Consider the following 22,016-nt stretch of genomic DNA (forward strand, 5'->3'; position numbering starts at 1 on the left):
ACACCAGCTTGTGCTTCCACAGAATGCATGGAGATTCCTCATGCACCACTGGTCCTATAATAGGCTGCTGCATGCCTTCTATCCTCCTAACCATGAGAGCCTGGAGTCTCCTTGACACTTTCACAAAGCATACCCATAGGCTATGCTGGACTTTTCCAATTCTTGCGTCTCAGTCGATATCACATTATCTCCAACCACGATTAATCTCTTAATTTAGCACACACTATAGTAGGAAGAATTCTAAGATGGCCCTCAAGATTCCTTTATCCCCATCACCACACGAGGTGGATATGCCCTGTATAATTCCTTCCAAGGTGGGCAATACTTGTGTATGGGATGGGATAGATGTTCCTTTATTTAGGTAACATTATGTGGCAAATGGTGACAGAACAGTCATTCCCATGATGATGTTAGATTATGGAGGACTCCACATAAGACTGAAGAAGGACTAGAAATCAGAGATGTGCTCCTGCTGTCCTGGAAGAAGGTAAACATCCACTTATGAACTGTTCATGGGGTCCCTGAGGAAAGGAACTGCAGGCAGCCTCTGTGATCTGAAAAAAATTCCCAACCACCAGGGTAACTTCCAAGATAACCGGAACCTTAGCCTATAACCATCTGAAAGTTTGGAAGAGAACCCCCAAGCTCCAAAAGAGAACGAGACATGTGTCTGACACCTTGATTATAGGGTTGTGAGGGGCTGGGCAGAGGATCCAGTTTAACAGTACCTGAACCCTGATTCCCTGAAACTGAGATAATAAATGTGTGTTGCTTTAAGCCACTATGTGTGTGGTGCTTTTACACAGCAACAGAAGACTAATCACACACACATACAGTTATGACCTCTCACTATGCTTGAGGCTGTTCACTAAACTAATGATCTACATTACAGATAGGACAAATACTTGATGTTTCACACACATCCAGAGACTGACACTCAAAATACAGTTTAACTCTAAACAAATAAGTCTATAATTCTTCAAATTGTGTGATTCCACTCAACTATTTCTGTTTAGGTTCTCAAGTTCTTCCTGGAAAACAGCTCTAACAAGACAATATATGCTATCTAGTTGGCTATATAATATTTTCTTTATCTTTTTGCTGGGTAAATAACCTGGGTCAGGGGAGGCATTTTTGACCCTTAGTCCCAACGGGGCATCTTTGGTACACGGAATGCCATGAGCAGGTATCACCCTTATTCTCTCAATAGTGACACTTAGTAATTTTGTGTTATTTTTAATTGCCTAGAGTCAGTTCTGCTAACACATTTGTGATTTCCCCCAAAATCACTGCAGTATGCAAAACTGCAATAAAAACAAAAGGGTTTATGAGAAAAATGGAGTGAGAAATATAATACTAGAAATCTTCATCAGTGGCATATTTTTAAAAGACAGAAATTAATAAAAATAATAGTAAAACATGACATTCAACCTTTAAAGGACTAGCAGTTTGCTTAGGGAAGTGGCATGGGAAGGGTTGAAGTTTGTAAGTTATTGGGAAGTGGTGGAAGAAGGAATAACAATCTGTTCTATCTCACATCCTGAAATTCTGGGGCATCTTTTTTTTTTTAACCTTTGAAGTATAGGTCCTTGAGGTATGCCTTTATAGTAGATACCTATTCCATCAAAATTGAAATTTTGATGCGGTAGGTAGCCTTCTTCGGTTACCTTCTGTATTGTCTCTGGGAATTCTTTTGTTTTATCATTTGACATCTTGTGGAGTTTGAAACCACCAACCCAGTAACAGCCACAGCTAGGCCTGAAAAGATAATTTCTGCAGTTGTGGTCATTTTCTTTATAAGGTATTCATATAGGGCTGGTGCTTTCTCTCCCAAGAAAGATTGTCCACAGTTTAGTACTCAATCCACATACCCAACAATCTCTTTCTTTAAGCTTTTTTTTTTTAAATCTATCTTTGTAGTACCTAAAGTTATTCCAGCCATTTACCTTTTTCTTTTTGTGGTGTTGTCTCTGATAATCTTCCATGTGAATTATTTCCTTGTTCTTGATGCTCAAGAGATAACACATATTCTCTTGATTCTTTCAAAATGCTCAGTTGTTTCCAGCTTCTCCTCAATATTAAAGCTTTCCCTTTTACATGCACTATTTGACATTTTTGAACCAAGATGCATAGGAATACTTGAGTGATGAATGAATGTGGTTTTTTTTCTTTTATATAGGAAAGTTCATAGGTATGAAAGAGTAGCAAAGATGACTGGGAGGATAATGCACAGAGAACCAAGATAGCTTGCAGATGTCTAAGCTGTGGGTTTGCATTTAGTATTCCTCCATGGCCAAGTTCAGATGTTGTCAGTTCAATGCACACACCCTGTCTAATGGAGTCAATCATACACAAACAAACATTAAGTTTGCAGTATGCTCAAACTGTTTTCTAATATATCAGCTGTGTAAGAACAATGCCTGTCTTCAAAATATGCAGTGTAACATAACTGACTGTATCATTAACAGTCAAAATGGCAGTAAAATATTATCAGTCAATATGTCAATGATTCAAATCCCCTGCCTGCTCTCAGGGAAGTTGCATTTTGATGAAATTCATATGTTGACACTATTCAAGTCCAGTTTCCAGATTATGTGGTCTATGTTACATATACTATCTTATATAGCTAAAAGTATATCTTATCTGAAAATAAACTACTTAAAACTCATTTAAAGTCAGTTGTTGATTACTAAATTTTAAATAAGTGCTACCGTTTAAAAGACAGTCTAAAGTCTTAAAAGTCAGAAAGCAAACAAGCTTGTCTTTTACAGTTTCCATCAGAGACTAAAAACATCCTCAATCCCCTCAAACATCACTGGAGAAGCATATTGTATTGATATATATCATTTTGGATAACAAAGAATAGGTTTATTGAGGTATAAACTAACACATAGGTAGTATTTTTTTCTTTCTAAATCCTTAGTAACAAAACTCATTTTGCCTAAAGGGTATACTGAAATTCTTCTACTCATCACAAACAACTATCATTCTCTTATGGGTTTAAGTATTAAGACATAAGTTACATGACACTGAAAAAAATCTTCACATATAAATTTCATTAAATAATTGAAGTGTTTCATTAAAAAACAATCAGACTTACCCTTTTATTAAATTAGCCTATGAAAATATTTTATTAGTACATTGACCTTTTAATTCTTGTCTTGTTGCATATTTTAATGGTGAATATTTACTATATCTGTCAACAATTCCTGCTATGATACATCTGTAGCTTTACAATTTTGTTAGTTCCACAAAGACTGTGATGAATATTAATACATAATAGTAGAATATTTCTTTGCTCATAAGATGTCTTTGGTTACACGGAAATCAGTCTTTGGCATTGGCTGTCAATAATACACTGACAGAAAAAAATCACAAGACCTTTTTATTGAGTTAGTCTGAAGTGGTCAAGAAGGAGGGGAGCATGATGTAGTTAAATGATGGACACAGAGGACCTGGGCTCTATTCCTGGTTCTGGTATTTAACCTCTGGACCTCAGTTTACATCCTTGAGATAAGGAATAGAGTATGCTGTGATCACCAGGGCACACACTAATGGTTCCTAGACAACGGCAGCCCACATAAATGAGTGAAGCCTGGTAAGAGGAAATCCACCTGAACTGTGTATACTCCGTCCAAGGTACCAGTCCATCCTTAGCCCTAGCTGACTGTGGTGAGCCCAGTGTTAAAAGATCATCTGGTTGTGCAAGAAAAGCCAGAAATCCAGAGTTTATTGGCAATCTCCTGATTTTAAAATGATGGTAAATAATACTGTTAAGAGCTAGTGCTAAGCAGACAAAACTTCAGAGGCCAACTCTGGCTGCAAACTGCCATTCTGCATGTAGTCTTGAGAACTCAGCTGCTAAGATCTGTATCAGGTGAAATAAATCTAGACTAAAATAACTACATTTACATCTGTTTATGGTTATCTTTCTCATTCCCAAACAAAAGTTCTTTTTCAGGAATTATTTTCCCCCACAGTGAAATCAAAATCTTTATATTCAATTTCCTTTCCTATCTGACTAGGCATTGGTCATAATGCATTAGTTGATGGGTTTCCTTGAGTTTCTAAGATTTCATTTAAATTTGAAAATGAACACAAGGAACAGAAAACAAAGCTTAGCTTCTACAATAAGATAAAATTCCAAACAGAAGGTTTAAAAGTGTATTTGTTTATCTCTTTTTTCGTGGAGATTAAATTTCCCTTTGTAACAGAGGAAACAGGAACTATCTATCATTCATGCACCATGGCTTCCAGAACAATTATAATGTAACATGTGTTTGGAGCTTGGTTTTTAACATCATCCATCCCTGATCTTGAATGGAGAGGAAAATATTAAGTAATAACAACCAGCATCTGTTGAGCAGTAACTGTCAGGACTTGCATGCATGAAGTGCTCAATCTATGTGGTTTCATAGCTGTGCAGATCCTGGGGACTTGGGGAGGTAGTGGCAGCTGTGCAGTATTTGTTCCTGTTTCAAGCAAGGAAACCTCTTCATGGAAGTCTGTATGAAAGACTTGCCCAAGTCAGAAGATGCCCTGACATCTTCATTCCTGGCCTATTGTTGTTTATGCCATGCTACATTTTTGTTTATGAATGAATTAATTATTTTTTTCCTTTTGGGGTACTAGGGATTGAACCCAGGGGTGCATTACCCTTGAGCTACATACTCCCCCACACTTTTCATTTTTATTTTGAGACAGGGTATGGATTGAAGGTGTGGGCCACTGGGCCCAGCAATGAGTTATAATTTTGGGGTGGGTGGGTATTAGGGATTGAACCCAGGGCCGCTTAACTACTGAGCCACATCTCTAGTCCTTTTTTATATTTTATTTTGAGACAGGATCTTGCTAAGTTGCTGAGGCAGGCCTTGAAATTGAGATCCTCCTGCTTTAGCCTCCCGAGCTGCTGGGATTACAGGCATGCAGCACCACCCTGGCATGAGTTACATTTTATTTGTTTGTTTGTTTGTTTTGGTACTTGAGATTGAACTCAGGGGCACTGGACCATTGAGCCATGTTGGCAGCCCTGTTTTGTATATTGTTTAGAGACAGGGTCTCACTGAATTGCTTAGTGCCTCGCAGTTGCTGAGGCTGGCTTTGAACTCAAGATTCTCCTGCCTCAGCCTCCTGAGCTGCTGGGATTATAAGTGTGTGCCACTGTGCCCAGCTATGAGTTACATTTTTAATCATTAGACAATCATTCTGGAGAAATAAATACAGACCATAAATGATATGGAGGACAAAGATAAGATGTAAAAATTACTGGTGTCTTTGAAGTAGAAAATTACAAAATGGAAAGAAAAAATATAAGGAAAAAAATCATCTTGAAATTAGGAACAGATTATTCCTATAGAAAGGATGTAACAAGTTCCATGAAAAAATAATGCAGAACTTAACCATGATGTAGAGTAGCCAAGTTGTGAAATTAAGCAAGTCATTTGCAGAGGGGAAAATCCAGATGCTGACCTTAGACTTCTTTACAGCTACATTAGATACCAAAAGCAAATGGAGCACAGGCTATATAATTCAGAGGTTAGGAGTCTGCTGGACAATGTTACAACTAGCCAAACAATGATTCAAATATAGGAATAAAAGATACATTCCAACCATAACAAGACACTGAAAATGAGCCCTTTTTTAAACACTCATGTGAGCACACACACACACAGAATGGTGCCAAAATCTAGCCATGGATATATGAATCAAAATTTAAAAGTTGATATGTAAGACACCATTGTAAAAGGACCAGTAAATAGCTGTGATTCTATTTAGTTATAAAACTAAAAATAATTTTAAAAATGTCTGAAATGAGGCTTGTAAAACAGTACAAATGTTATGGATCCTGACAAGATGAAAACATAAATACATGAAACAAAATTGGGATAGGAGGAGTGAAAGTATGGGAGGGATAGATTAAAAGTGCCAGGGCTTTGTCTTTTCTAACAGGAAGCCACTGACTGTCCAAACCAGTACATGTTTTAAACAGTCTGATCTTGAGGAGTATCCAGAAGCCTTTTAATCTGGAAGATTTGTTTAGGACTTGTTATCTCTTAGTATGGAGGAATACTGATGATAAGTTCACCAATTTCTCCATTTTCACTACAGTTTTTTCTTTGTATCATAACATTTTTATTTAGAAAGCAACTCCATTATTATTCTGTGAAAAGAAAAACTTGAGACAAATTGAGTTTATTTGAACAAAAAATTATCCATGAATCAGGCAGAATTTAGGACCAGAAGAGATTCACAGATTTCTACCCAGTAGCATAAGTAGCAAAATTTCATAGCCTAACAGGGAGCCAAAGTAAAGGAAGAAATCACTTGACTGGCCACAGTCGTGGTATGATGAGTTGACTGTCTATGATTGGCTGAAACTTGGCTGTTTGTTACCAAAAAATACACTTTTATATAAGGTTTTGCTTCTTTACACACAAAATTAGGCTACAGTTTGTTATAAAGGAATTCAAAGTAGGGAGACAGTTTATTTAATAATCCTACTTTTTGTTGTAAAGTATTTCTGTCTTTTTTCAACATATCTTGTTTGTATAAATGCATAGACATAGAACGATTTTCCTTTAATGTTAAAGACGAGTATTTCTGGATAGTGACACTATTTTTACTTTTTTCTTTTCATAAACAGTATCTGCATTATTTCCATTCTTTATAATGATATTAGAAAACAATAAGGGGACTTTACATTGGAAAATTTTTAAATATAAAAATTTCAAATAATACAATAAAAATCCATGAATGGAAGAACCAGAACTAACAAATATCAACTTTGTCATATTTCTTTAGATCATTTCATGGTAGATTTCACAAAATAATTGATGATCACCATGGATTCTTTTCTCCATACCATTCTTGTCCTATCCACTCCCTATTTATAATTAGTGCTTACCCACATTTAAATACCCCAAATAAAAAATAAATAAATACCCAAGATACATATACTAATAAGAAAATCATAATTTTAAATAAAATGCTGAATTAGAAAGGTTTCTTATAATGTGCTCTTTTCAGATTCACTTAAATTTTGTTTTCTAATAATTTTAAACATATACAAAATAGTATAAAGTGAACTCATTATGCCATATAACCATTACCCAGATTCAAAAAAATACCAAGATTTTTCCAATCAAAATTTTTAAATTAAAAGCAAACACTGAAACCTACTATTCTGCCTACAATTTATTCAGTCAATAAACACCTTCTAAGGAGGGCAGAGAGAACCAAGATTATCTGTGCTCTTACTAAGCACAAGCAATCTTACTAAGTGAAGGCACTAGCTCTTACACCAAACTACCTAGGAGTCACTGCATCTCCACAATCCAAATATTATTGAGTATCCCTTATCACCAATGCTTGGGACTTGAAATGTTTCAAATCTCAGGTTTAGTGTGTGTGTACACACACACACACACACACACACACACACACACACACACCAGTTGAGCATTCTTATTTCTCCCCAAATCCACAATCAGAAATATTCTAAAATCTGCAACTTTTTGACCATCCTACTGGCAGTCAAAGAGTTTCATATTTTGGAACATTTTGTAGTTCAGATTCTTGGATTAGGGATGCTCAACTGGTATCAGCACTGTGCAGAATAGAAAACAAGGCTCAGAGAGATGCAGATTTTCCTTCAAGTTTAGCCAGTGGCTTGTCCTTCTAGTACTGTTCCACAGTTCCTTTCTTCCTTGGCCAAAGTCAGTGTGTGGGAGCCACTGGAGGTTATTGTTGGGTTACAGAACACAAAGTGTCATGTCTCATTTTAGGTCTGTGAATTAATCCTTGGATTCTCTAGATATATTTGCTGATATAAACCAGCAAATTTGGGTTATTTATTTTAGAAAATACCTGTTGTAACTTTCAAGATATTTTCCTATGACTATTCAGAGAAATATTTTCCCTTTTTCTTAAAAAAATCAAATTCATGACTCTTCTATTACAGGTAAATTAATATTCTGTATAGCCCATAATCCCTGTTGGCCAATACCATAATTACAAAACAACCTCAATTGCAATTTGCAGGTTTGCAAATCTATCAGATATTTTCCAAAGCAGTTTTGAAATTTCTTGCCTGCCATGTTGCTTATATATTGTTATATACTGTAGCAATTGCTTCATAACATTCTTAATGTTTCTTGCAGACTGTTTCAAAATAAGCAGGCAGGAATGCTCTAGTGTGTCAACACCCTTAAGCCAGTCCTGTAGTAAGTGGTAAGAGATTTTTGGGTTCCCATGACACATTTTTACTTGTTTAGAAGCACTGGGTATACAATGATTCAGCTATTTTTTTTTTTTTTTTAGTTGTAGATGGACACAATATTTATTTATTTTTATGTGGTGCTGAGGATGGAACCCAGTGCCTTACAAGTGTGAGGCAGGTGTTTTACCACTGAGCTACAGCCCCAGCCCCTGACTGAGCTATTTTAAGAGACTTATCTATATGACTAAGGAAACTCAACTATCAAATATCTCCCATATAAAAATGTACATTTTGAGGACAGATGATCTTAGCCTACATTTCAATTAATGTTTGTGGTCCCAACTCTTGAAGACACAAACACAATTTTTTTCATAGTTTATCTAGATTCAGGTAGATCTCTTAATTTTGCAAATATAGTAGCTGAGATCCAATTTTTGTTTATGTAGTTCTTGTTTGTTTTTCTGATGCCATAAAGAACAATACCAAATTTCAATACTATTACAAGACAGTTTTTTTTTTCCATGCAACAGTCCCTAGCCTTAACACTAAAAGCAAAACAGCCACTAAACTTAGTGTGAATAGGCAGCCATAATGTTTTAAGGCTGCCATAAAACTCAATTGCGGTTTTCAGGCTTTCAAATTTGAAATGATGGAAGAATGAGAGTGAAAATTCAGGAAGCAAGCTTAGTAATTTAAATTACCTTCAAAAGTGGTCTTCTAAATATACTTCCCAATAGATTAAATAAAATTTTAAATAATTGAGAAACAGTATTTTTCACTTTTTGCATATGCCTCCTGGCTAAATTAATTCTTTACCCTGACCCTCTTACTGTATTTTTATTCTGTGGCTTCAATCTTTCTAAAATGTAGACCCTCAAAACTATGCCTCTGTAACAGACTTTGGTGAAGAGGAAATTTAGTGGTTTACAAATTCCGTATTTTTTTTTTCTTTCTTTTTGGCATGGGGGATCCTCAAGTATAGAGAACAAGTCAGAGCTATCTTGATGAGCAGTTTCTTCGTGCCAACTCCATTTGGAAACACTTGATCCCAGTCAGGGCCTTGGTTTACAGACAGGGGAAAAGAAACTCGGGGTGGTGGCAAGACTTCCCCAAGGTGAAACCCCAGACCTTCAGGCCCCTCTGGGCAGCTTTTCTCCCTCGCAAATCTGTCCTTTTTCTTTGAACCCAAAGTGCCTGGGGTAAAAGAGAGACCTGTGGGAGATTTAGAAGGAGTATTCTCCTGGAAGCCCTTAGGGCAGATGATTCGCATTTCGGGCCAGCGCTGGCGGAAACCGCAGCAGCTGACCCCAGCACCTGAGCAGCAGCGAGCCCCGCCACGGGTACCCCGGAGCTCTCAGGTGGCGCGAGTGGGCGGGCAGCGCTGGAACGCAGGAAGGCAAAGCACCTGCGCACCCTGTGGTCGGGGGGCCTGGCAGCCCCCACCCCCGGGCGGGGCCCAAGCCAAGCCAAGCCTCACCCGCAAAGTTGCAGAAGCGGTTGCGAGGTGCTAGGGTGCGGACAGCTCCGGAAGGCGGAGGCCGCGGCACCCCTGGGCTCCTCCTTACCTGTCCTTCTCCGGCCCTGCGCGGAGCTCCGGCCTTGCACCTGCAGAAGTTTCCCAGCTGAGTGCGCAGGGCCAGCTGGTCGGTGGAAGCCCTCAGCGCTCGCCCCGCGTGGTCTACCCCGCCGCCGGGCTCAGAGTGACCGCAGTCCTCTTCGGAACCGAGCGGCGGCGCGGGCGGGGGCCCGGCACGGGCGCGCGCTCCGGGTCGCAGCCGTGCGGGCGGGGGGTGGCGGCCGCGCCTCGGCCGGACATCCCCAACTCCTCTCTGGAGCTGGCCGTGAGGCCCCTGGGGTGCAAAATTGCTAGGGAGTCTCGTGACCCCTGAAGACCAAAGTTTCCAAAGACGTCCTTCCCGAAGTGTAAATGAATCCAGAATTCGCTATTATACTACGCAGAGAGCAGTGGAGCTAAGTAGCAGACCCAAAAGCCACTGTCTCTGCCCTCTCACCTCCTACTCCACGCAGTCCATAAGCAAAATGAAGAGGGAAACGATCAGAGGGGGAATGAGAATATATGGGTGTATAAGATAGAGAAAGGTTTACCTCTTCATCCAAATCAATGAGCATGGTTATTTATGTTTCATAGGTTAAGAAAAATGATTAAAGGGCATAGAGCAATGGATAAAGAAAAAAAATTGAAAACACGACGAAAATTTAAAATTTCAAATTTTAAATTGCATGCAATTTAAAGCAATAATCCAGTACTTTTTTTCTTTCTAGGAAATTAGCAAAGTTTTGTTTTGCTTTTGCTTGGGTAACTAAACCACGTGGTGGTTGGTGAGATGTCAGTAAAACACAGTTTATCCAAGGATTTTTCTCCACTACTTCTTGCTCGCTTTATCTTATATAACCATGTTGCTATTAGTAATTCCAGGAACAAATATTTATTGAGTAATCGGTGTCTCTTCTGAGTCCCAGAATAACCACAGAAGTAATGAATGACAAAATGTCCCTTTTATTGATACTAGAACTAAGGGTCAAAAAATCATATTCCTACATCTCATCAAGGGCCAGAAACTACTGGATTCTCAGGCCTTAGCTCTTTGTCTTCATTTTAGGAATTTGTTCAAATGTTGGAAATTCAGTTTGAACTGGATCTAATCATATATATATATATATATATATATATATATATATATATATATGTGTGTGTGTGTGTGTGTGTGTGTGTGTGTGTGTGTGTGAGAGAGAGAGAGAGAGAGAGAGAGAAATATGGCTAGGGAAGTGAGAAGGCTCTCAGTTTTGACATCAGATGTACTCTGGGTTTAGATCTGACCTCTTATTTAATGTTCCATATTTAAAATTTTTAAGGATTATATTCAGGATTATTATAAACTTAAAAACTCAAAAGCAACAAAGACATGCTATGTGATGGATTCTGGGGTGGCCCCTATGATCCTCTGCACTGATCTTTCGTTTGGATCCCCTCCTTTTGAATGAGTTGGGACCTGTGACCTGCTTCTAAAAAATAAATATAGTAAAGGCAAAGAATGTCACTCCTGTGACTACAGTTCATTGTAAGACTCCCTCTTGCTGGCAAGCTCCTCTAGAGACTGTCCTGTCCAGTTGATGAAGCTGCCATGCTGGGGACCTAAGAGTGGTAAGAAAGTGTGAGTGGCTTCTAGGAGCTGAAAAACAGCTTCCAGCCAACAGCCAGCCAGCTAGAAGTCAGGCTTCTCTTTCCTAGCAACGCACAGAAGTGAATTCTAGCAACAGTCTAAGTGACCTTGGAAGTAGATTTTTCCAAAGTCAAGCATCAAGGTCAGAAACAAAAATAGACTACACCTTATTTGCAGCTTTGAGAAACCCTCAGCAGAGGACCCAGATAATTCATGTTTGGGCTCCTGATTCATCCCCAAATTGTGAAAGTGTACATAAATTACAATCTGTTTATTGGTAAGTGTGTTAAATATTGCTGCCTTGTTATGTGTTAAGATTTTTCTCTTTGTTACCCCTTCACATGTATTTTCCTGCCCTGATCAGACACAGAGTCTTCACAGGACAAAAACTCTGATGGAATGGTGCACCCCCAAAAGTCTAGGATTCCCAGGGACTTCCAGTTGTGTTTTTGCTTCAAAGATTGTGTGTCCAAGATCAATAGTCTTCCTCCTTCAGGCCCTTCAGGTTCTTCTCTTGACTCCAACTGCTGTGGCTGGACAGTTGTCTGGCTTCTCCTGTCTAGAAGCTGTTTTCAGCTCCTAGAGGCCACCCACACTTTCTTACCATACCTAGGTCCTAGCACTTCAAACAGGATCCATGAAGTAGGCCACCATGACAGTGAACTCTGCTTACATAAAAAGTTGTTCAGCAATGTGTGGAATGTTTATGGTAAAGAACTAGGAGCAGGCAAAGTACTTAAATCAAATCTCACTTAATCCGCTTGGTAAAGCTTTAACTTGAGCCTTCCAAAGTCTCCCCTCTTCCTGCCCCTTGACATCAACTTGCTCCTGCTTCAGTCTCAACCCCTTGCTAATTGTCCCTGTTTCCAGATCCTATCTAGTCTGGCTTGCTCTCCCTTGCTTCCTTCCTTTGATGCTTCTTTGATTTTTTTTTCTTTAATCCTTTAATAATTTTCTCTAGCTCTTTTCTCTATATCCTTCATTTTCTTTTTTTATTATTATGTATTTTTACTATACAAATAACATGTGTATATAGTATCATATACTAATATATATTGTATGGCATCAAACTGTATTTGTTAATTATCTTTTTGGACAATACATAGCTTGGTACTCATTTCTCTCCTAACATATAAATCATTCTTTTAAATGATTTCATGATATTATTCTATTATTATTATTATTATTATTATTATTATTATTATTATATTTGTATGTCACAATATATCCTTTCCCTTAACTATTTAGATTGTTTCTGGAATTTTGAAATAACAAACCAATGCTGTGTGCATGACTTCTTATATACATATGTGATTTCCCTAAGGCATGTATCCAGAAGTAGAGCTCTGAGTTATATCCATTTTCATTTTACTACTACCAACAAACTGTTCTCTAAAGTGGCTATGGCAATTTACAGGACTGCCAGCTGCATAGTAGCATTGCATTCACAAAATAACTGCTAGAACTGAATGGAATAGTAGATCCACATAGAATACCATTGGAATAAAGTGTGGCTGATTCACAAACTCTTAACAGTTCTGAGACTGGACAGCTAGTTCCATCATTGTGCTTATGACTAAGTGGGGTGGGCCATTGTTGAATTTTCAGATTACTAGAGCCTGGAGGCTGATCAGTTTTAATTTTCATTAGTTCTCTTTAGGTCTTAATATTAACCATGCTTCTAAGACTATAATTATGATGATAAGATGATTCAGATGTATAGTATCATTTCTTTTTTTTTCTTTTTAAGGAAAGGGTAAAGAAATTTATCTGGATCTTTAAAGGTGCCAGATTGAACTGGACCTGGAGGAAGTGTCAAGCATCTCCTCTCTGGGTTTGCTTTTATTCCATGAAATGAAGTGTAGTAAGCTCTTAGCAGTATTTGGCACATAAGTTATTTCACAACTAATTGTCATCAGTACCCACATATATCTGAGTTTTGTAAGGGAAAATATGTATAGCAAATATATGATCTTTGATATTGAAAGTGATATTTATCTCATTTTTACACCTTTTTCCTTTTTATATGAATTATATTGTGTGTATAATTAGGAAAAAAGCAATTAAAAAGGCAAAGAACTCTTTAGCAAGAGCCAAAAGCACAAGAAAGGATTTTGAGCCAAGTGCTATGGTGCAAGTGTTTAATCCCAATGGCTTGGGAGGTTGAGGCTGGAGGATCACAAGTTCAAAGCTAGCCTCAGCTTCTTAGCAAGGCCCTAAGCAAATGAGCAACACCCTGTCTCAAAATAGAAAAAATAAATTAAAAGGGGTTGGGTCGTGGCTCAGTGGTTAAGCCCCCTGGGTTCAATCCCTGTACACCCTTCATCCCTCAAAAAGAATCTTGACTTTATTGTGGACCAGGTGATAATTATCCCCTTTTAAAGACCTATTTAAATAGCAGAGAAGGGCTGCTCATAGGGCCACTGGAAGATGACACAGCCACAAGCAACACAGGACAACCTTTCCTCTAATCGAACCAACCCACCAATTGGGAGTGACTAAGTACCTCTGTGTACCTCCTCCAGGCCTAGACATTTTTCCCATAATTGTTGTCATCCCCCCTCCCCTCTCTTTCAGTGATGTCTTTGGAGTCTGAGAAACTGACATGAAAAGCATTTTCCTTTGGGGCTTCCTGGTCATCAGAAGTGTCCATTAAATAGACATTTTCCTGTGAATTGTATCTCTAGGTCTCATTTACTCATCAGTAAATGTGAGGAAAAGAGTCCTGTCTGTTCTCCTTTAGAAAGGCATTCCAGGAGTCAGCTGATGGTGTCCAATCTCTCTCACTTTGCTACATTTATTAGCAATGCCTGGGAGTGGATTCCTAGAATCATAATATAGAAAGGCACATATCAGGAGGCCATTCACCCAGCCAACCCCATTTTCCAGAAGGGCTGAAACCAAGCAGCAATAAGCCAGGGATGATTTTCCTTCATTTTCCTGCATGAGTTATTTATGGCCCTAAAACCCAGCAGAGTCAGTAATGCCCTTTCTGTCCCTCTCTAAATCTTTCCACTCTTCAACTGAATCTCTCTTGGGACTTCTTTCAAACTGGTTCCTTAATCTTCTCTGGATTGTCTCCAATGTCTTTGTATTCAATTGAAGTTGAGGAGCTCTAAACTCAGAATTCTCTCTAATACTAAGCAGTCTTGAGCAGAATATAAGACAATTTGTGCCCCTCAATGCCATCTAAGAGTGACTCCAGGGAAAGGGAACATGTAGTACAGGGAAACAAGGGGCTTTCATGTCCAAGAGAATTGAGATCAAAATTATGCTTTGTAGTTCGGCTGCTGGTGACCACTGGCAAGTCATTGGCTTTGCCTGGTCTCGGTCCTTCCCAGATGAAATGAACAATAACACTTCTTTAAGTCATTATAATTAGAAAGTAAGATGGCATATATAAAGTCCTTGGTTTATGTTGTATATATTTTTCACATAAAAGTTCCTTATATACAAGGCAATTGCTTCATAAAGTATTCAGTGGAAGAAATATTAATTTTCAAAGCTGAGAAAATATGTCAACTCTGGATTTGCTAAAAAACAGAACTGTCCTGTAGTCTAGCAAATTTTCAAGAGTTTTTTAAAAACTGTCTTTAATTTTTGCCTTAAATGCTCAGTTTAGAGCCTAGCTCTATGATCAGAACCAAAATTCATAGATAAGACTTGACTATAGTTTTGCATCCCAGAAGTTTATAAAACATTCCTAAAACCCATTTTTAAAAACTCAGTGATCTTTGAACTATTGCCCAAAGATAAATAATTTAACATATATATTACTCAAAGAGAGATGACTTGATTTAGAAATATCTCCTGCAGTTCCTGGAATGCCCTGCAATATAGAAAATACAAAGATAAAACAAAAACTCATACGTGAGCAGTGTTTGAAGAAGTCAATACTAAGAGATAAACGGTCCATACGCAGATTTTTAAAACAAAATAGAAAGTGTTGCAAATAAAGAAATTGCCTGATATCTAATAACAAACAAATGAAAAAACACAAAATCTTAGGATGCCTATCAAAGTAAGTTACAGCTAACAACTGCTTATAGTGGGGTCAGGCACTCTTCTAAGCAAGCTCCATGTATTAAGGTGCTTAATCTTCCTATGTATTTATAAGCAGATATTGTTTCCATTCCCAATTTCTAGATAAGGAAGCTTCAGTGAGGAGAGATTATTTTTCCAGTGTTTAACAGCCTATGTGGCAGAGCTGGATTTCCACTCCAGGGGCTCCAACAGGCTGCACCTATTAAGGCTGCACCATATTGCTGCTCTAGCATGTTGCTGGTTGGGAAATTCTAGCAAATGGCTGTCTCTGGCCCTAACTTGGGAAGCAGTCTAACACAGTAATTGAATACACATATTTTAGTATCTAAATGACTCATTTTAATCCCAGCTTCACCACTTAATGAAGAATCAGGGAGGGGTTATGAGGTTATCTTGTCTGCATCTCAAACCCTGCCTGCTAAAGAAACTGAGATCTAAAGGATTCAGATGTTTAAAATAGAAATCATGTTCTGTACCCAAACACTGAGTTGTTTGCCACCTTCTGAGTCAGATTGCTGTCATCAAATCATCATGTATTCAGAAAGCATTCTGTACACCAGTTTTCTCCCATGTACAAAGTGTATATATATATAAAATCTACTAAATACACATAAAAAAGTCAGTGTGAATTATGTAGAAAATTAGTGTATTAATACTTTGAGTTAGCACTAATATAAATAAGATAAATTCTCACTATTTTCTTCAATTCGGTGTGTCACCATTACCATCATCTAAAGCACATTCATTTAATATTTAAGCAGCTAATAGGAAAAGCTACTATTTGTTGAGCACTTACTTTGTGTTAGGAGCTTTACTTAGACTATTCTCATTCAGTTTCTCATTGAGGTTGTTGATGGGAAATTGAGGCACAGAACAGTTTCTGGCAACTATTTTCAGTTCCCACTGTGCCCTAAAGTAATGGAGACCATGTTCAAACTCTCTCACTCTAATTCCTAAGTATGCATATGTAGCCATACTCCTCTGCTGATTCCCCACGTATAAAGACCAGACAATATTTATAGCTTCTGACCTACCACACTGTAGCTTTGAAAGCCATTATCTATCTAATGTCCAGTTTATTACAAAATTTGCATAGTTGTCAATACCCCTGAGTCCTCTGCAACCCCAGATGAACCTCTTGTCTGGCTAATTCCATATTCTGATTCTCACTGAAAAATCTTCAAACTGAAAAAAAAAAATCTTCAGACTGGAAAAACAAGAGTCTTATTTATGACTGTCTCAAAAAAAAAAAAAAAAAACCTATTATCCAGAAAGGAAGGAAAATCAAATGACACAGTTCTGCAAATGTGAACAAAAGATTAGCCCTGATTAACTCAACCTCTGGCTCTGAGTTATTTCACAGTAGCAAGGGCAAAATTGTTGGCTGTGTTAATCACATTTGGATGAAACATCAAGTTTTATAGAAATCATCTCCAGATTGTTGTTTTGTTTCTGGCACGTTAATACAACTAATTCATCAGCAGAATGAGCAAGCCATCCTTGCAATGGAGCCAGGCTTCCTTGGATCAAACAGGCACCACAAGCTGTTCTTCAGAATCTGGGAAAGGCTGTGTGAAGGCTGTGCTACGTAGGTTTTGCCTTTGAATTCACTTGGCCACTGACAAGTATGTGCATGTAAGAGACATTTAATGCAACAGGAAACTGGGTTACATGACACTGATTCCTGGTATCTTTCAAATACAGTATGCTTTTTCTAAATTACCTAAACAACACACACACACACACACACACACACACACACACACACTCTCTGTTTTGGGCCATATGAATTCCTTTGTTGTGTTACCTACTGCTCTCTAACCAAAGTGATTGATAGAAAAAAAAACAAAAAACAAATGAACCAACCTGTATTGGAAATGGAACCAAAGCAACTGATCTTAGTTTGAGAGACTTTGACTTCCTTCCATCTCAGAGGCAAACATACAAGTGGGCCAGATCTGGTTAACTTGTATAGACAACCAGCAGCAATTCTTTGTCATCCCTGAGCTGCCAAAGGAGATTGGAGAGTAGAGAAGCTTAGAAAGGAATGGTAAGAGAAGGTATCCCTCCCCTCCCTCCAATGTTTCAAGAAACTCCAGTTCCCTATTGAGTAAAGAAAACAGCTTGTCAATGTGTAGGTAACCACATTCCCTAGAAAAATTACCTAGTTAGGTAAATTGTATAAAGTATATCTATCTGGTGCACGATTCTCCTCATGAATTGAGATTATTGACTCAAAGAGTAAATAGATCTTTGGGACTAAGTAGGTTGTGAGGTTCTTCCTGGATGCTATGAGGAAGGTATGCTATGAGGAATGTTTCTGAGCTACATGTATGTTATTGGCTCCTGTGGATTAGGATTGACTAATTTGTATGCTTGTGTTCTGCAAGGGGTGGAAGAACTTGTCCAGAGTCATTACAGGAGGATTTGAGAAGTGAAACTATCGGTAGTTGCAGAAAGAAAAGAAGTGGATGTAGGGATTTAAATATATCCAAATGTAAAACTGTCCCTTAGCCAGTCCTGAGTGTGTAACTCTTTAATGTATCCATCTTTAAAAAAAAAAGTTTGTTTTAGTTGTAGTTGGACACAAAGCTTTATTTAATTAATTTATTTATTTTAATGTGGTGCTGAGGATTGAACCCAGTGCCTCACACATGCTAGGTGAGTGTTTTTCTGCTGAGCCACAACCCCAGCCCTTTAATTTATCCATCTTATGCCTTATAGAAAAACAAGTATTTGCTAGACAAAGGAGAAATTATAAAAATTCCTCTAAACACCTAAAATATAATATATGTAGGCCACCTCTTAATTGTGGCTTTTTAAAATCTGCTCATAATGGCCAGTTATTGAGTTCCATTGAGATTTATTCTAAAAATCTCTTTTATTTTTGATTTGTGCAGAAAAATCAATTTCTATGATAAACTGGCATATTAAATACCAAGCTCAAATTTAACTGAAATAATTTCACACTCCATGAAATATATTTAATTATATTTATTAGTATGATATAATTATTTTATTTATTTATTTTATTTTGTCTTGACTGTGGAAGAACAAAAAAAGGCAGGAATAATAAGTGCCCTCTCAAACTTCTCTTACCTTATCAAGAACAAAGGAGAGAGGTTGAATTTATATTACTTCCATTTAATGTTTGAGCTATTTCAGAAAATAAATTGGGTAACAATACAGGGAGCAATTATCACTCTTTTGTGTTCTTTATTTATGATGTGTGCCCTCCCGTGTGTTCTCACCATGTTCCTCTTGATCATTAACCAAAATGACTAAGTTAAGGTCAAAATATCCTCTGAGTGGCATGTCCCTGAAGAGATAACCATGGCATAAGTGGCAGCAGGCAATAGCTTTTCTTGTTCTCCCTTGACTCCAACCTCTTCATTCCATTCTGGGTAGACCCACTTGGCCTAGAGAGAAGAAATAAAAACAGCAGGACATGTCTCCATTTGCTTGTGATGGTGGACTGGGTGACAGAAGTGGCCTTCTCCTCCACTCAAAGAAGCTTCTTCCAATGATGACAAAGCCCTGCTTTCTCCCTGGGGGTGGGGTGGGGAGAGGATCAAACCTAATCACATATTCAATTTACAAGATTTTGACTTTCATCTCCTTTAAACTTCACCATAAGCTGGTGAGGGAGGCGGGAACTGGCATAATGCAATATATAACCCTCCTGTTTATTGAGTATGAACCAGGGGCCAAGTACCCTGCTGGATTATAAATACAAAGATAAATTCAGTGAAATTCCTGTTCTGAATAGAGTGAAATGCATTCTAGTGGTTATGTAGCAGGGAAATTGAGACATGAAATTGCTGTTAGTGCTGGTATCTATTTTGGGAAGAAGCTAAGCTTGAAGAAATGGACTTAAAGATTCAGTCTTTGCAAGAAAATGAGAGATTTTGACAGTCTTCATACCATTAAAATTCTTTGCTATATGTTTTAGCAATTAGTATAAATAATTTTCCTTCATATTCACTTTATTATAAAAAGTATTTGAAGTATTCAAGGATAAAACTACTAAGTTATATCAAACTAAGTCTTTCCCTTAAAACAGATAAGGAAGCATTCAAATGATTTAAGTTGTATCAAGTTTATATTGGCAAAGCTGAATTCACTTTTTAATGTTTGTTTGTTTTATACCAGGGATTGAACCCAGGCCACATCCCTAGCCCACTGTTTAATTTTTAAAGTTAACTATTGAGTAGTAAATCAAAAGGACATTTATAAAATATAATCATCCCTGGTAACTTAAGAAATATTCTGATATGAAAAATTTCGAACAAACACAGAAAGGAAGAGAATGATACAATGAAGCTGTGTACCTGCACACAGCTCCATCAATTACAGTCAGTCCTGTAATTAATTATGAATTATAATTTCCTATGAATTTATCTCTGACTTAACAAAACTGACTTAAAGGAAATAGAATATCTGATTTCCCCAGATAAATTGCATTAATGATTTGAAATCTTCTTACATTGCGTGTATATTACCAATTCTATTCCTTGACTTGTACACTAGGTAAAATTTTGCACCTGTGCTCTTGGAACATGTACAGGATATGTTAAGTACACAACACATGAGGAATATACACTAAAAAGAGAGAACTGATATATTTTAAAGTTCCATTCAAAGTCCTCAAAAATACTGCCAAAAAATCTGAATTATTGCAAAAGATCCCACATAATCACCAAAAGGGCACATGGAGTATCTGCAGCAATGTTGTTGTTTTTCCTGTCAAAACTGAAAATAAGGACAAACATCTGTCACTGGTGAAATACTATACACTAATGAAAACAAACTACCACCACGTGCAACTATATGGATTCTCATACATAAACAATTTTTTGTTTGTTGTTTTCGGTATGAGGGATTGAACACAGGGGTGCTCTTCCACTGAGCTACATCCCCAGCCCTATTTTATTTTTTATTCTGAGACAGGGTCTCACGTGCACACTTTATATATACTTCAATAAAATTTTACAGTTCAAAAAATATTCCAGGGTTGTGGCTCAATGGTAGAGCACTTGCCTATCATGTAAAAATAAATAAAATAAAGGCATTGTGTTCATCTACAACTAAAAATAATTTTTAAAAATACCAAATGAAATAAAGTCATAAAAATATTTAATAAAGAAAGATATGTACATGAGACTGCTCTTGATTTTTAAATAAAGGACGGTGCTAACAAAAGCATTAACATATTAAATTATAGCTGTTTAATTAATTTTCCAGAAAGCTTGGGGGTCTTTCTTGAGAAATGAGAATAAATAGACTTATTCTTCTAGGTATAGGAAAACACTACTTTTCCCTAAATGATACCACAGGCTTATGAAGTACCCTGTTCTCTTAGGGCATCAGAAGTCTGACTCATGTATTAATCTTATTCTCAGACAGTTATTCTGTCCACTCTGAGTATGTTTCTTCATATATAAAAAAGGAATCCAAATACTCCTTGATTTATGACAAGATCACATCCCAATAAACCCATCATAGCTGAAAAAACATTTAATACACCTGACCCATAGAACATCATAGTTTAGCAACACAGTAAAGCAGAGAATATCAGTTGCTGACCCTCGTAGTCATGAGGCTGGTTGGAAGCTGCCTCTACCTGGCATCTTGAGAGAATATCACAAGGCACATCGTTAACCTAGGCAAAGATTAAGATTTAAAATTCCAAGTATGGTTTCTAATAAATGCTGACTGCTTTTGAATCATTGTATAGTTACATGATCATTAAGCCAAACCACTGCAAGCAGAGAACCATTTGTATATATGAACCAACTTGCCTGGCACTTGATGAGTGATCTTTTATTTCTATTATTACTAATGTTATTAGAATATGTCAAAAAGCAAGTTTAGTTCTAGGTTGTTTTAATTTGTGCAATGACAGTTATCTGAGTACCGCTATTTTCTTGGGAATTCTGAATCATTCCTCTGTCTACCAGAAAAATGTAAGTGGCTTCCATTTCCTACCCTTTCTCTCTCTGTAACATGTTCTTTGTTCCTACTAAAACATCATCATCTTACTAAGAAATGCTGTGGTCTATTTCATTCTAGATCTATGGTTTGTCTTGTGCTAGAGAAAAATCCCAAGTTGTCTACGGAGGTATTCCAACTCTGCATACTCATGAAGACTTGTCATAAGATTCTTGAACTCTTTATGAGAAGAATTTTGGTTCTTCCTTTATAAAAAATATTTTTAGTCATCAATAGATCTTTTTTTAAAATATTTATTTTTTAGTTGTAGTTGTATCTTTATTTTATTTATATGTGGTGGATCAAACCCAGGGCCTCGAATGTGCTAGGCGAGCACTCTACCGCTGAGCCACAACCCCAGCCATATCAGTGTATCTTTTATTTATTTATATGCAGTACTAAGGATTGAACCCAGGGCCTCACACATGCCAAGGCAAACGCTCTACCACTGAGCCACAACCCCAGCTCCATGGTTCTTCCTTTTTAATTTATCCCCTTACTTTAAACATAGATTATCCATTATTCTGCTGTTTGTCAGGATTCCTACATTTTTCATTTTAACCTCATTTTCTGCATCGTAG

General features: G+C 37.3%; 1 protein-coding gene across 2 annotated transcripts in view; it reads right to left on the reverse strand.

Annotated features, from left to right (window-relative positions):
- The window catches only part of POPDC3 (popeye domain cAMP effector 3), a 20,806-nt gene extending 10,711 nt beyond the window's left edge, over positions 1-10,095 (reverse strand). The window contains exon 1 of one of the 2 annotated variants that reach the window (XR_014021912.1): positions 9,784-10,075. The gene's annotated coding sequence lies outside the window, so the exon portion shown is untranslated. Of the gene's footprint in view, positions 1-9,783 lie in introns of both variants that reach the window. The other variant, XM_081293784.1, reaches the window with a different exon arrangement.
- Between the last annotated feature and the right edge of the window lie 11,921 nt (positions 10,096-22,016).

The sequence above is a fragment of the Spermophilus citellus genome (genome assembly GCF_964194105.1).
Source record: "Spermophilus citellus genome assembly, chromosome: 5".
Lineage (NCBI taxonomy): Eukaryota > Metazoa > Chordata > Mammalia > Rodentia > Sciuridae > Spermophilus > Spermophilus citellus.